Source organism: Bos taurus, chromosome 6, assembly GCF_002263795.3.
Source record: "Bos taurus isolate L1 Dominette 01449 registration number 42190680 breed Hereford chromosome 6, ARS-UCD2.0, whole genome shotgun sequence".
In the NCBI taxonomy this organism is placed as follows: Eukaryota; Metazoa; Chordata; class Mammalia; order Artiodactyla; family Bovidae; genus Bos; species Bos taurus.
In genome coordinates this window covers 6,420,850-6,432,438 of record NC_037333.1, presented here as the reverse complement: position 1 = coordinate 6,432,438, position 11,589 = coordinate 6,420,850, and the positions used below count along the sequence as shown (strand labels likewise).

The window sequence follows — 11,589 nt, the reverse complement described above, 5'->3', positions numbered from 1 at the left end:
TAAGGGTCAAAAAATTCATTCCTGCTCTCCCCAAAATCATCTTTCCTCAAAATCTAGGAAATATATTTTTAGTTTTAAAAAGATCATTATAAAAAAGCATCAGGATGTTTGCTTTAATTTTTTTTAGTTTGTGTTACTATAAAGTTACTGATTTAAAATATTATGAAAGCACCTGGATGTTTGCCTTAACTGTTGTGTGTGTGTGTAAAAGAGAGATAATCTATAATTTTTTTTCCACATGTAAAAAGTGACTAGAGAGCCTTCTAAAGAAGACATAATTTTTAAATTACTGTAGCAATGCCCACTTTTCTTGGTCTGGTTTTATACTTAATTAAAAATTATTATATTTAATTTATTACTAGCATTATTTGCCCTAGAAAAGCCTTGGAACAAAGTGTTTGTCACTCTCTATGTTATCAAGGCCATAGCCTCAGTGGGATCACTGTTTTTCATTCAAAACATGAAGTCAACTTGATTCCAGTAAAGGTCTCTCATTGAGATCAAGGTAATGTATATGTTGCTTGATTTTCTCCTTTTCCAAGGAATGGTGAAAACTTACTAGAACCAAGTTACCTCCAAGTAGGAGGATGTGGAGGAAGGAGATAGAAACGCTAAGGAGGGGATGATTGCTGGCAACCAAAATTCTCAGTTTTGAAGAACATGCAAAGGAATAATTTGGGAATTGAAGAGAATATTTTCAAAGAAAAGAAAATTTCAGACAGTGCTTAAATGGGTACCTTTTAAAATGGGTATGCCACAAAGAAGCTCTATAGATAACAACAAATTTTTGGTTCATTGTAAATACCTAGTATTTAGATTTTCAATAATTCTATATAGAATGAAAATTTAGCAAGCTGAAATAGCAAAAGAAAAACTAGTCTAATATTATTAAGAATGATCAGAAATTTAATAGCTTTATAATTCCCAGTAAATATCCTCCTAGTGACATGTTTAGTCATTTTTGAAAGATATTCAAATGTTTTTAGTATTTGGCTGGCTGGTTGAACTGTAGGTGAACCCCAACTTTCAAAGATCACTGTAGAAATATTAAAGATAAAATTTTTCATTGATATGGAAACTCAAGGCCATAAAATTCTGTTTTGTTTTCAAGATAAATTGAATTTCTAAAAAGCCCAAAGAATCGGTAACATTGTCCAGGTTTTTAAATGTGTATATATCTTTTTATTTATGTTCTAAATACATGTGATGGGAAGCAAACATTTCTAATACACTGTAGTAAGATAGTACTCTTGCAAGGTATATTTTTAAGAGATTACCCACAGAAAAAAATTTATACAGCCATAATTACAACATAAAACCCCACTGTGTGTGTGCAGATGTCCTTATAAAAAGTCTGTTAGCACTTTTACTTTACAAAACTCTATTTTTTGGAACATGTACTTACATGGCATGTCTCTGGACATACTCTTGGAAAATCACTTCAGAATATTGCCACATAAAGAAACAGGGAGAAGTTTTTGTTTTGCGAACAAATCTTATGAACCATTTGGAAGTAACTCACATTTTGACTATAAAGAACAAAAAATGTTTAGACTGTTTATTCTTCATGAGTTTTAATGTTTAGAAATGGAAGCTTTCTTCAAAAGTATAGACCACTATGATACTTATTAAAATGAATTTTAATTCAGAGTTTCAAATAGCCATTAAAATTTAGATGAGAAATTACAATCATCCATTTTATGCGGGTAAGTTGGAGTTAATGATTCTTAGCTATTATTGTATATCCTCTTTTTAGATGTCTGAATATAAAGTATTTAGGCAAAGTACATTCAAATACATAGTTCATATCCCTTAGTGCCATCAGGGAGATATCAAAATGCTTCAAATAGAATAAATTCAAGAAACAAGTGATTTTGAAAGGGAAAAATAGGAAATATTTGATGTTTGAATATGTACCTTTTGGGATAAATCCTCCTTACTACATATGGAAAGCTAGGGATATCTTTATTAGTAAATATGACTGATCACTGAATTTTTATTGATGTTTTGAGCACTTTCAAGAAATTTTAAAAACATCTATACTTATAGAAATCCATGCACTCTAGCTAGATCTATTAAGCAGATGTTACATAAAATTTTTATTTTGGACTTGCATGTTTTAAGACATCACTGTTGAAAGACAATGAGATAAAATAATGACCGTGACCGTGGATGAACTTTGCCATTATCTAGACAGAGTCCATATGGAGCTCACATTTATCCTGTGCCAGGAACCGTTCCAGGTGCATCCTTCATAGGATGTCTTCTCTGTCATTGCAGTTGGTGGCCTGCCTAGTGCCTGTATGAACAGTGGGATGGAGGTAGGGAGAGGCAGGTAGGGAAGTAAAACTGGAGAAAGATGGAGCGGGGGGTGGGGGAGGGAAAAGGAGAGAGAAGAAGAGACAGGGATAGAGTGAGAATGAATGGACAAGTAGGAACTTTCATTCCTCTGGATGAATTCTTCCATTTCCTCTGGATGAATGACTGTCACAGAAAGGCATTGGTGGGACTTGAGCCATCTTGCTTGGCCTACCTAGAAAGGCCAAACTCTTAGCCAGGGCCAGCAGGAGCAGGCTGGCATCTTGAGGAACTACTTGGGCCTTGGAAGGGACAGAGAAGTGTTGGGCAGGAGCCCTGTTTCTTCTGTTAGGGAACCGTGCAGGGTGAAACCCTCCTGGCTCCTAGAAGAAACCACATAAGTGTCCCAGCATTTGGACACCAGCTGCAGAAGGGACAGTGATGGCCACTAGACATTAACCAAAGAAGTACAAAAACCAACAAAGAGAAATGCTACAACGTTCACTTGTGAATAAATAGATCTACCTTCCCCCTCCTGCTTCAGTCTTCCTTCCTGCCTTCAACCTAGGAGGAGTAGGAGGGAAGCTGGTAGAGAGCAGACAACACTCTCTGCCTCTTGCCAAGCCCTGGAGCCAGGAGCCAGCTACCGTACTTAGGGAGAGAGCTTAGAGATAGATGTTAGATCAAAGCTGTATTTGGACTAGACTGTTTTAATAACCAAAAGCCACCAAAAAGGCATGGGATCTGAATTATTAAGGGAGGGATTTGGCTTTATGGCAGTTGAAAACAGTTACTGGAAGAAATAAAATAGTTTCATGTTTATAACCAAATGAAAGATACTTCTCAAAAACATCGATTCCGTAACTCAGGTTCATATTATCAATCACACGTACTTGATGTATGTTAGCTTGGAAACTTATCACCAACTGGGACTTCCCTGGCAGTCCAGTTGTTAAAGAACTGTCTATCATTTAGTAATGCTGAAAATTGCAGTCACTTCAATACAGAATTGTATCAAATAGAATGTCACCTATCTAAGATTTGATCTTTAAAACCATTTGTAATGATTTCTTCATTTATTGGGCCTGAGGACAAGGATTACAGGAAACGCATCTCTGAGCTAACATGCAATGAGAGACAAGACTGGAAAGGGAACTGGCTTACTTGTAAATAAACCTGAAAAATATATGGCCTCCAATGTTTATTGTGTCTGTTCTAACAGATTCGTGAAGAAACCAAATGCCATGAGGTTTTCGTAAAAGGAAATGGAGAATGCGTGCATCATCTTCATTAAACAATCTGAAAGAATAAACAACTTCATGAAGTTAAAAGCTCATCTGAGAAACAGAAATAATGTTAGATCTTTGGGGGATATTTCATTGTTTGACCATCTCAATGAGAACATATTTATAGTATTGAATTACCTTAGGCACTTTATTTTTCTGAATTATTTACCATTCTTTTCTTATTATTAAAAAGCAGAGATGGCCACATTGTCAACAAACTGTGTCTTCAAAGTCTTTGTGAACTCCATTGGCATGTGGCAGATCACCAGCCACAGTAGATGCAGTTTGGTGTTACGATGGTCTGGCTGTAGTTATCCTTAACTGGTATATAAATATGGTGTGTTTCAGATAAAGTAAAAAATGTGGTGGATTTACTATTCGAAACATTATAAACACAAGATGTGTTATTTGATTATGTAACAAATAGTTTTCCTATCCATTGGGTTTTGGTTTCCATAATCTTACTCACCCAAGACTAACTTTCCCACTTTGGAAGTAGTGTAGGTCCTACAATGATAAAACAATGTTGTGGATGAATTTTCCTGAACTGAACTATGCGCTTATCTTCTATCTGATCCCACTTAGTCTATAAAGTGTGAGTTGCTCAGTCTAAAGTGTGAGTCACTTAGTTGTGTCTGACTCTTTTTGACCCCATGGACTGCAGCCTGCCAGCCTCCTCTGTCCTTGGAATTTTCTGGGCAAGAATACTGGAGTGGGTTGCCATTTGCCTTCTCCAGGGGATCTTCCTGACCCAGGGATTGAACCCGGGTCTCCCACATTGCAGGCAGGTTCTTTACTGTCTGAGTCACGAGGGAAGCCCAAGAATACTGGAATGGGTAGCCTATCCCTTCTCCAGGGGATCTGCCTGACCCAGGAATCAAACTGGGGTCTCCTACATTGCAGGTGGGTTTTTTACCAGCAGAGCTACCAGGGAAGCCCCATGCTTCCTTTATCAAAACTGACATGGCTTGAATTTCATCTTTTGGGGATGCATTATTTTTTCCAGAAGAAATCTATAATAAGGGTCAGAGTATCATTTTCCTCCAAACATCTTATTGCCTTTAACAGTACCTTCTGGAGATAATTTCAAGAAACTCATATTGATACTTATGGATTGCTGGGCACTTCTTTAATCACCTTTTAAATATAACGAGAGAACTCAGTGAGGTTACCCCATTTAAGATCCCATTTCAGAGGCAGAAAGTGGTTAAGTGACATCCTCAGGTCTCATTAGCAGTAGAGCCAGACCTGGGTTTGTCTGTCTCATAGTTTAGAGCCGGTTTGGCTCCAGGGTATGTCTTCTAAGCTTCTACACACGATACTTTTGGGTTAAGTGTAGCTTGAACAGCTGGTTAAGACGAAATGAAGGACCTAAACAGACCATGGTGGAAAGATTGTTGTGGCCCCGTAAACCAAACTTACTTCTTCTGTTCTGACATTAAGTATGTTATAATTTAAATTAGTGTCAGATCATTTTATTTGTAGCTTTTATTTCTGGAACAAATAATTTAGGAAATGAAATAGAAATAGACTAGAAACTTTGATAATTCTGTCTTCTGAAGAACAGATTACATTTTTTTTTTTCTGATCAGATTTCCCATGTCTTCTTAACAAATACGACTTGCTCCTTTATTTTTATTTTTGGCTGCACCAAGCAGCTTGCAGAATCTTAGTTCCCTGACCAGGGATTGAACCTGGGACCACGGCAGTGAAAGCACCAAGTCCTAACCACTGGCCATCAGGGAACTCCCATGCTACTTTATTTTGAAGCAAAAATTTCTAGCAGTAAGACCATGCTTGAGAATTTTGTCATATAGTTTAGGGCACATTGCGGTGGGAACTGAGTTCCGACTTCACCTCCTCCACGGCTCACTCACTTCCTGCTCCATATGTGATTACTCCTGCTCCTTCAGCTCAGGCCCTCTGCAACTGTTTCTTAGATGACTAGCTGGGCATTTTAACTGTCTCTCTGCTTAGGGTTTCACATTCTTCAGGTTCATGCTACAGTGAGCTGCCGGAGAGACTTTTCTAAATCACTTGCTATACCACTGCTTAAAATACTTCAAAGTCTTCCCATCATAGTCATCAAAATAACCATAATGTTAAAAAAAAAATCTTCTGTAGATTTAAGTGCTTTATATATTATATCATTCACAATATCCTTAACTATCCTTTAAAAAAAAAAAAAAAGATGAGAAAACTGAACCTTAGAGAAGTTAGGTGAGTAACTTAAGGTGGTAGAGCAGGTTCAGGCATCCAGGATGGAGGCCAGTGAGGCGCCAAAGCACAGGCTCTGAAGGGCCGCTGGGACTCTCTATATCACTGCAACATGGTGTATAGACACCGGGACTCTCTATATCACTGCGACATGGTGTATAGACACCGGGACTCTCTATATCACTGCAACATGATTTATAGACACCGGGACTCTCTATATCACTGCAACATGATTTATAGACACCAGTATGTATTAAGTGTGAGTTCTTATAAAATCAGCCATATTGATGACACCCTGCACCTCTTTTGCCCTTCTTTTCATTTTGCTTTTCTCTTCAATTTAACTTGCCTAAAAATAATGCACTGAATGAATTTTATATGAGGCATTTCATGAACCTCTCCAAGAATTTTGTCTTTGTTAATCCCTGTTAGAGCTGGTACTTCATCAGTGGCCTTATTTACATTTTTTTCCCCATAAAACACTGATTTTTTTTAAAAATTAAAGAATTCATTTATTTTGAGAACCTATCTCCAGTATTTTTCCTTATTGGCTTTCCAAAGGAGTAGTTCATCTATTTCAGTATTGAAATAGAATCAAGAAAATAGTCCAGGACATGCCAGAAACATGTTCTTTAATTTAACTTCACAGCAAAACTCCTCCTCCACATAGTTTGTTCTAATATTATTTCTACCAGTTTCCTAGTTCTTTTTTCTTTACATCTTCAACAATATTTGCTGATAAAAATACATCTTGGTTTGTTGCCCCTATTGTATTATTTTAAACAATTTTTAAATGCATCCATGAGGAGCTTTCTAAACATTATGGTTTGGTTTAATTCTGTCATGTTTTACATTGAGTACTGCCTGACTTCAGCCATTGTTGAAAAAACAAATTTGGAAGTTTTTGATGCTTAGTTATTATATATCTTCTTAGTCCTGACTACTTCACACTAAGTAATATCATATAGCACAATAAGACAAAGTTCCTCTCTAACAACAGTGGATATAAATCCATATTCTAAATAGTGTTCTTAGTAATTCTGAATATTTTACCTACCTGTCACATATGATTAAATAATAATTGTGTTTAATCTCACTCCATGGCTGATGAAGAGTTTCTAAAGGAATATAGAGGAGGGTCAACTCTTTTTCTCTTATGGCTGAAATGTAAGTGTTATTTTTAATCAATAGTTGCCTTTCAGGAATATTTTAAAACTTGTGCCATTTTGTGAGAGTTAAAACTATTGCTAGATAATAACATGGAAATTCATTGAATCAAGCACCATAAAACATAATATACTACAAAAGAAGGAACATATGAGGAAGCTTCTTTCCCCTCTGCCATGCTAGGAGGTGAACCTATTCAGTGGGGTCACGTCAAGTACTGTATGAAATTCCTAACTGTCCGGACCAGACTGGACACAGGGTACTGATGTCAATCCATGATGGTAAAGAATCTGCCTGCAGTGCAGGAGGCTCAGGTTTGAACCCTGGGTTGGGAAGCTCCCCTGGAGAAGGGAATGGCAACCCACTCAAGTATTCTTGCCTGGAGAATTCCATGGACAGAGCAGTCTGGCCGGCGGTAGTTCATGGCATTGCAAAGAGTCAGACACTACTGAGCGAGTCACATTTTCATTTTCCAAACATTAGAGCTCCTTTTCATTTTGTAGTTGAAAATAAATGTACATGGAAGTTCTGGTTGGCTTGGCAGATATGGAGGGGAGCCTTCCAGGCACAGGGCGCTGCGGGGACAAGGCTCTAGGACTGAAGCACGCTTGGCATGCTCAAGGAACTGTGAAGATGCCAGTTGCGGCTGACACCATTTCCATGAGAAATGGCTCTGAGAAGTCCAGTCTTTCCCAGTGATAAAAGTGAAGAACTCTCTCTCCTGGGAACGCTGACCATGTGGTTATTTTCCCATCTTTAAATGATTAACACACTTGTCCCAGAGAACAACTCTAAGCTATCATCTTCCTGTTTCATTTTCATCCAGCCTACTGGCCATTCTTTAGAAAACTTTATTTAAATGAATAATTACTACCACCTCTTATGTAGATGTTTGGTTAAACATTGTATTAATCTTTTCCCTCCTCTGAAATTGATTCTCCCAGTGAGATAAGAAGAATTTAAGAAGTGTTAAAGAGAATTTGATGTATAGATCCTATTTATTTTGACATCAATGTCAGACCTAGAGCAGATAGTTTTACTATATTTTCAATTTCATTTCTTCCTCAAAAAAGAGATGATTTTATTTAGATGTTATTTGGAAACTGACCCACTGAAAAGATGAAAGCATTTTAATGCTAGTTACCACTTACGGTATAGCTTTAAACAGATTTTTCTGAGCCTGTTTCCTCATCTGTAAAATGGCATACTATGTAATGGAATTGCTGTTTTTACAGAAAAAAAAAAAAAAAATGTCACCAGTTTTACAGGTGAGGCATCTGGAGAGCCAAGCAATCAGTTAATAATATGTCTTGTGATAATTTTGAAATGTTCTATGTTAAGATCATATTTGATACATAGTGATCATGCAGTAAAGGAGTCCGTCATTGTTATTATAATTCTAGTTAGAGGAGGAAGTAACTGTCTTCTGGGCTTCCTTAGTGCCTCAGTGGTAAAGAATCCACCTGCGATGCAGGAGACCTGGATTCCATCCCTGGACTCCATCCCTGGAGAAGGAAATGGCAACCCATTTCAGTATTCTTGCCTAGGAAATCTCTTGGACAGAGGAGCCTGGCGGGCTATAGTCTGTGGGGTCACAAAGAGTCAGATGCGACTTAGTGACTAAACAACAACAAACTGTCTTCTACACAAATTTTTTTTTTTTTTTCAGAAATTAAGAAAAGCAGTCCAGTCCCTTTTTTCCAGATACCTAATGAAAGTTAAGAGCACAAAAGCTAAATAAACTATTTGTGATGATTATTTTACCGAGGGAAAAATTTCAGTTTTAATAAGATGCAACATTTCACAAAATGTATGCAGCTATCAATTATGAATCGAGATTGCTTTCTTATGTAGTTTACTCAGGTTGAGGCAGTAAATCCTTAAGTTATATGTTTTACAAGGCCAAATAAAATAATTATCCCACTTAAAAATAGTACACTTTTTTTTTTTATTGGACTATAGTTGATTTACAATGTTGTGTTAATTTTTCCTGAGTACAGATTTTTAAAAGGAAAATACCTCAAGCCATGAAGAATTAGTCACTTATAGTGCTGTTGAGCTCTGTTTAGAGTAAGTCAACTCTGACTCTTTCAATCATCTTAGTCTCTGCGCCTCGGTTTTCTCATTTCTCAAATGGGGATAGTGTTAGCTCTGAGCATTGTTTTCAGGGTTGGAAATCGCACGTGCAAATTACTTAAAACACAGGAAACATTCAGGTGTTTTAAAAAAATTACTACTACCACATCTGTGGTTATCCCAATTTTATTTAACCAACCTTTATAAAATTGAAGGGTTATCTGCTGTCTTCCATGCAATGCTTTTTGAGATCCGGATCTCTGTCCTAAGAAGGGGCTTCTGCGGTCCTCGGGGTCTCTCCCTGTGAGATGGCATGTAATGGTTTCAGAATGTGGCCTTATGCTCACTGAGTAAGCCACTGCCCTTTCACTGGAAGCAGCATATGGAAACCATCACGAAGAGAAGGAATCATTTCAAGTGCTTTGAAAATATAAAAGAAAAATAAATTGTTCCCTGGTAAGTAAATATAGGACACTGATCTCTGAATAGTCAGGAAAACTCTGTGCCAGGGCCTTTAGGGGAAGGCTAATGAGCCTTTCAATCCCTCCCCAGCCTCCACCTCCACAACCCTTGTCTGCTAAATTAGAAGACGTTATTACTATATAAGGCTGCTTTTTCTAAGTAAATGATAATAGTTACACTCTTGATGTTTTTAGCTTTTCAAACAGTGGAGAGTTATTTTCATCAGTCAAGATGAAGCTAAAATGAAAAATAGTTTGTGAAAAGCTTAGGCTTTGGGAGTCAGATACGACCATAACAGTCACCTTTATTTTTATTTCTTTCATGAAAAGCATAACATTTTCCATGGGATGGTGCTCAGCATAACTGATATTAGGTTGAATTGCGTAAATATTATATTACATATATTGGCTGCTGCAGAGAGTCAAAACGCAGTGATCCATTTTCAGGGCTCCAATCTTTTGGCCGCCTGCCTGCCAGATGGGGAAATGTTGATCAGAACAGTTTCATCCTGAGGCAGAGCTGCAATCTGAGAGAGGAAGCCCGTTGTTGTCTGCTTCCTCCGAGCCAAAATGGCCATGCGGCTTCATGATGAGTGAGTTACCAAGGGCTTCCTTCAGCTGCGGGCGCTGGGCTGAGGGTAGACGTGAATTCAATTAAGGACCCCATTATGATAGTTATTACATTCTGTTCTTCATTACCGTCAGCTACTCTTACTCTCAGCTTCTTTTTTTTATTTGAGAAGGAAAATCCCTACTTCACGGCCCCCATTCTCTTCTCATTCTTTATCTAGTTCTTTTTACGTCTCTTTCCCCCTATAGCTTCCTAAGCAAATTAAGACACCAAATCTGATATCGCCTATCTGCATAAGAAAAAGGAATAATATCGAGTGTGTGTGTGTGTGTGTGTGTGTGTGTGTCTGAAAGAGAGAGAAAGAGACAGAGAGAGAGCACAAAAGAGAAAGCTGTATATAAGTCTCTCTTCCTTAATTGATTTTCATGGAAAGGTAACAACATGCTGGATTTTTCAATTCAGAGCTGAACTAGTATGAACTAGGTTGGAGAATTACTTTCCAGGAGTGTGTTTCCATGGTCCAGTCCTTCACTCCGAGAAACTCCTTTTCAAGGTTTTAGGTCCTTTGCCTCCTATCGTTGTCTCTGGTCTGAGCAGCTTGCTTCGTCCTGGGAGGCGGTTCTCATTTTCTCCTGAACATGACATGTTAATTCTTCTCCCAGGTCTCTGTGACTTTGACCTTGATCTTTTCTGCAATGGAATGTTTCTCTGTATTTATTTCTCCCAGTCCATAAAAGGTATGCAATAAAGACTATTATTTTTTACCTGATTAATAACGATTCTCCTTTTTCATTTAGTAAGGGATAAAATCACTTTCAGTCGAAAACAAGGACTTATTGTTTGAGGAAGTTCATGAGTTTTGTCAGAAGCTTTAAGGATAAATGTTTTGAACGATAAAGGTAAATGAATTGAAGTTCAGAATCTGTATCAAAGGCAAGTGGGAGCCAGGAGACGATTCTGCTGCAGGATTAAAGAGGGTAAAGGGCAGGCAGAAGGGGTCTGTGGTGCAGGTTAGCACAGCATGTAACAAGGGCATTCTTCCTTTAGAAGTACTCACGTTACTATCAAACCACAGCTCTTACTCAGACCCCAGGGTCCTGGAGCCAAGGTAGCAAAGGGTGGCTTCAGATCACAGTATGCCTTCTTATTTTGTACTTAACAAGCAAATATTACTATTCTGATGGAGCTAATGGCTGTGATATAGAGGCCTGTTGCTCATTGGTATCTCTGGTTTAAAAATTTGCATTTTCCATGCTTATTGTCACCTTTGCTCTTTGAAAGCAGGAGCCTAGCTCTTGTATCTCCTAAAACAGGGCTCTTTAATGTGGATAACATACATACATGTGTAACTAGGGACTTAAATGCGCCATGTACTTACTGAAAAGTTGTTGAATAAATGGATGGATGAGTAGATGTGTATCTTCTATTCTGTAGTGTGAGGTAGCAACTACTGGAAAGCCTGATTTTGCTGAAGCTTTATCTGGTGTTTTTTTAAATGAGCAGTTTGTTTAAA

The 11,589-nt window shown here is 37.7% G+C and overlaps 1 protein-coding gene and 1 long non-coding RNA gene across 7 annotated transcripts in view; one reads left to right on the top strand and one right to left on the bottom strand.

Annotated features, from left to right (window-relative positions):
• The window catches only part of SYNPO2 (synaptopodin 2), a 204,206-nt gene that overhangs the window by 2,215 nt on the left and 190,402 nt on the right, over positions 1-11,589 (top strand).
• The window catches only part of LOC101906469 (uncharacterized), a 358,594-nt gene continuing 348,164 nt past the window's right edge, over positions 1,160-11,589 (bottom strand). For 2 of the 5 annotated variants that reach the window (XR_009495005.1, XR_009495006.1), the window contains 3 exons: positions 10,573-10,766; positions 3,463-10,137; positions 1,160-2,349 (listed from right to left, as the gene is read on the bottom strand). This is a non-coding gene — a long non-coding RNA (uncharacterized lncRNA). The remainder of the gene's footprint in view (positions 2,350-3,462; positions 10,138-10,572; positions 10,767-11,589) is intronic. The other 3 variants (XR_003035054.2, XR_009495008.1, XR_003035055.2) reach the window with 2 other exon arrangements.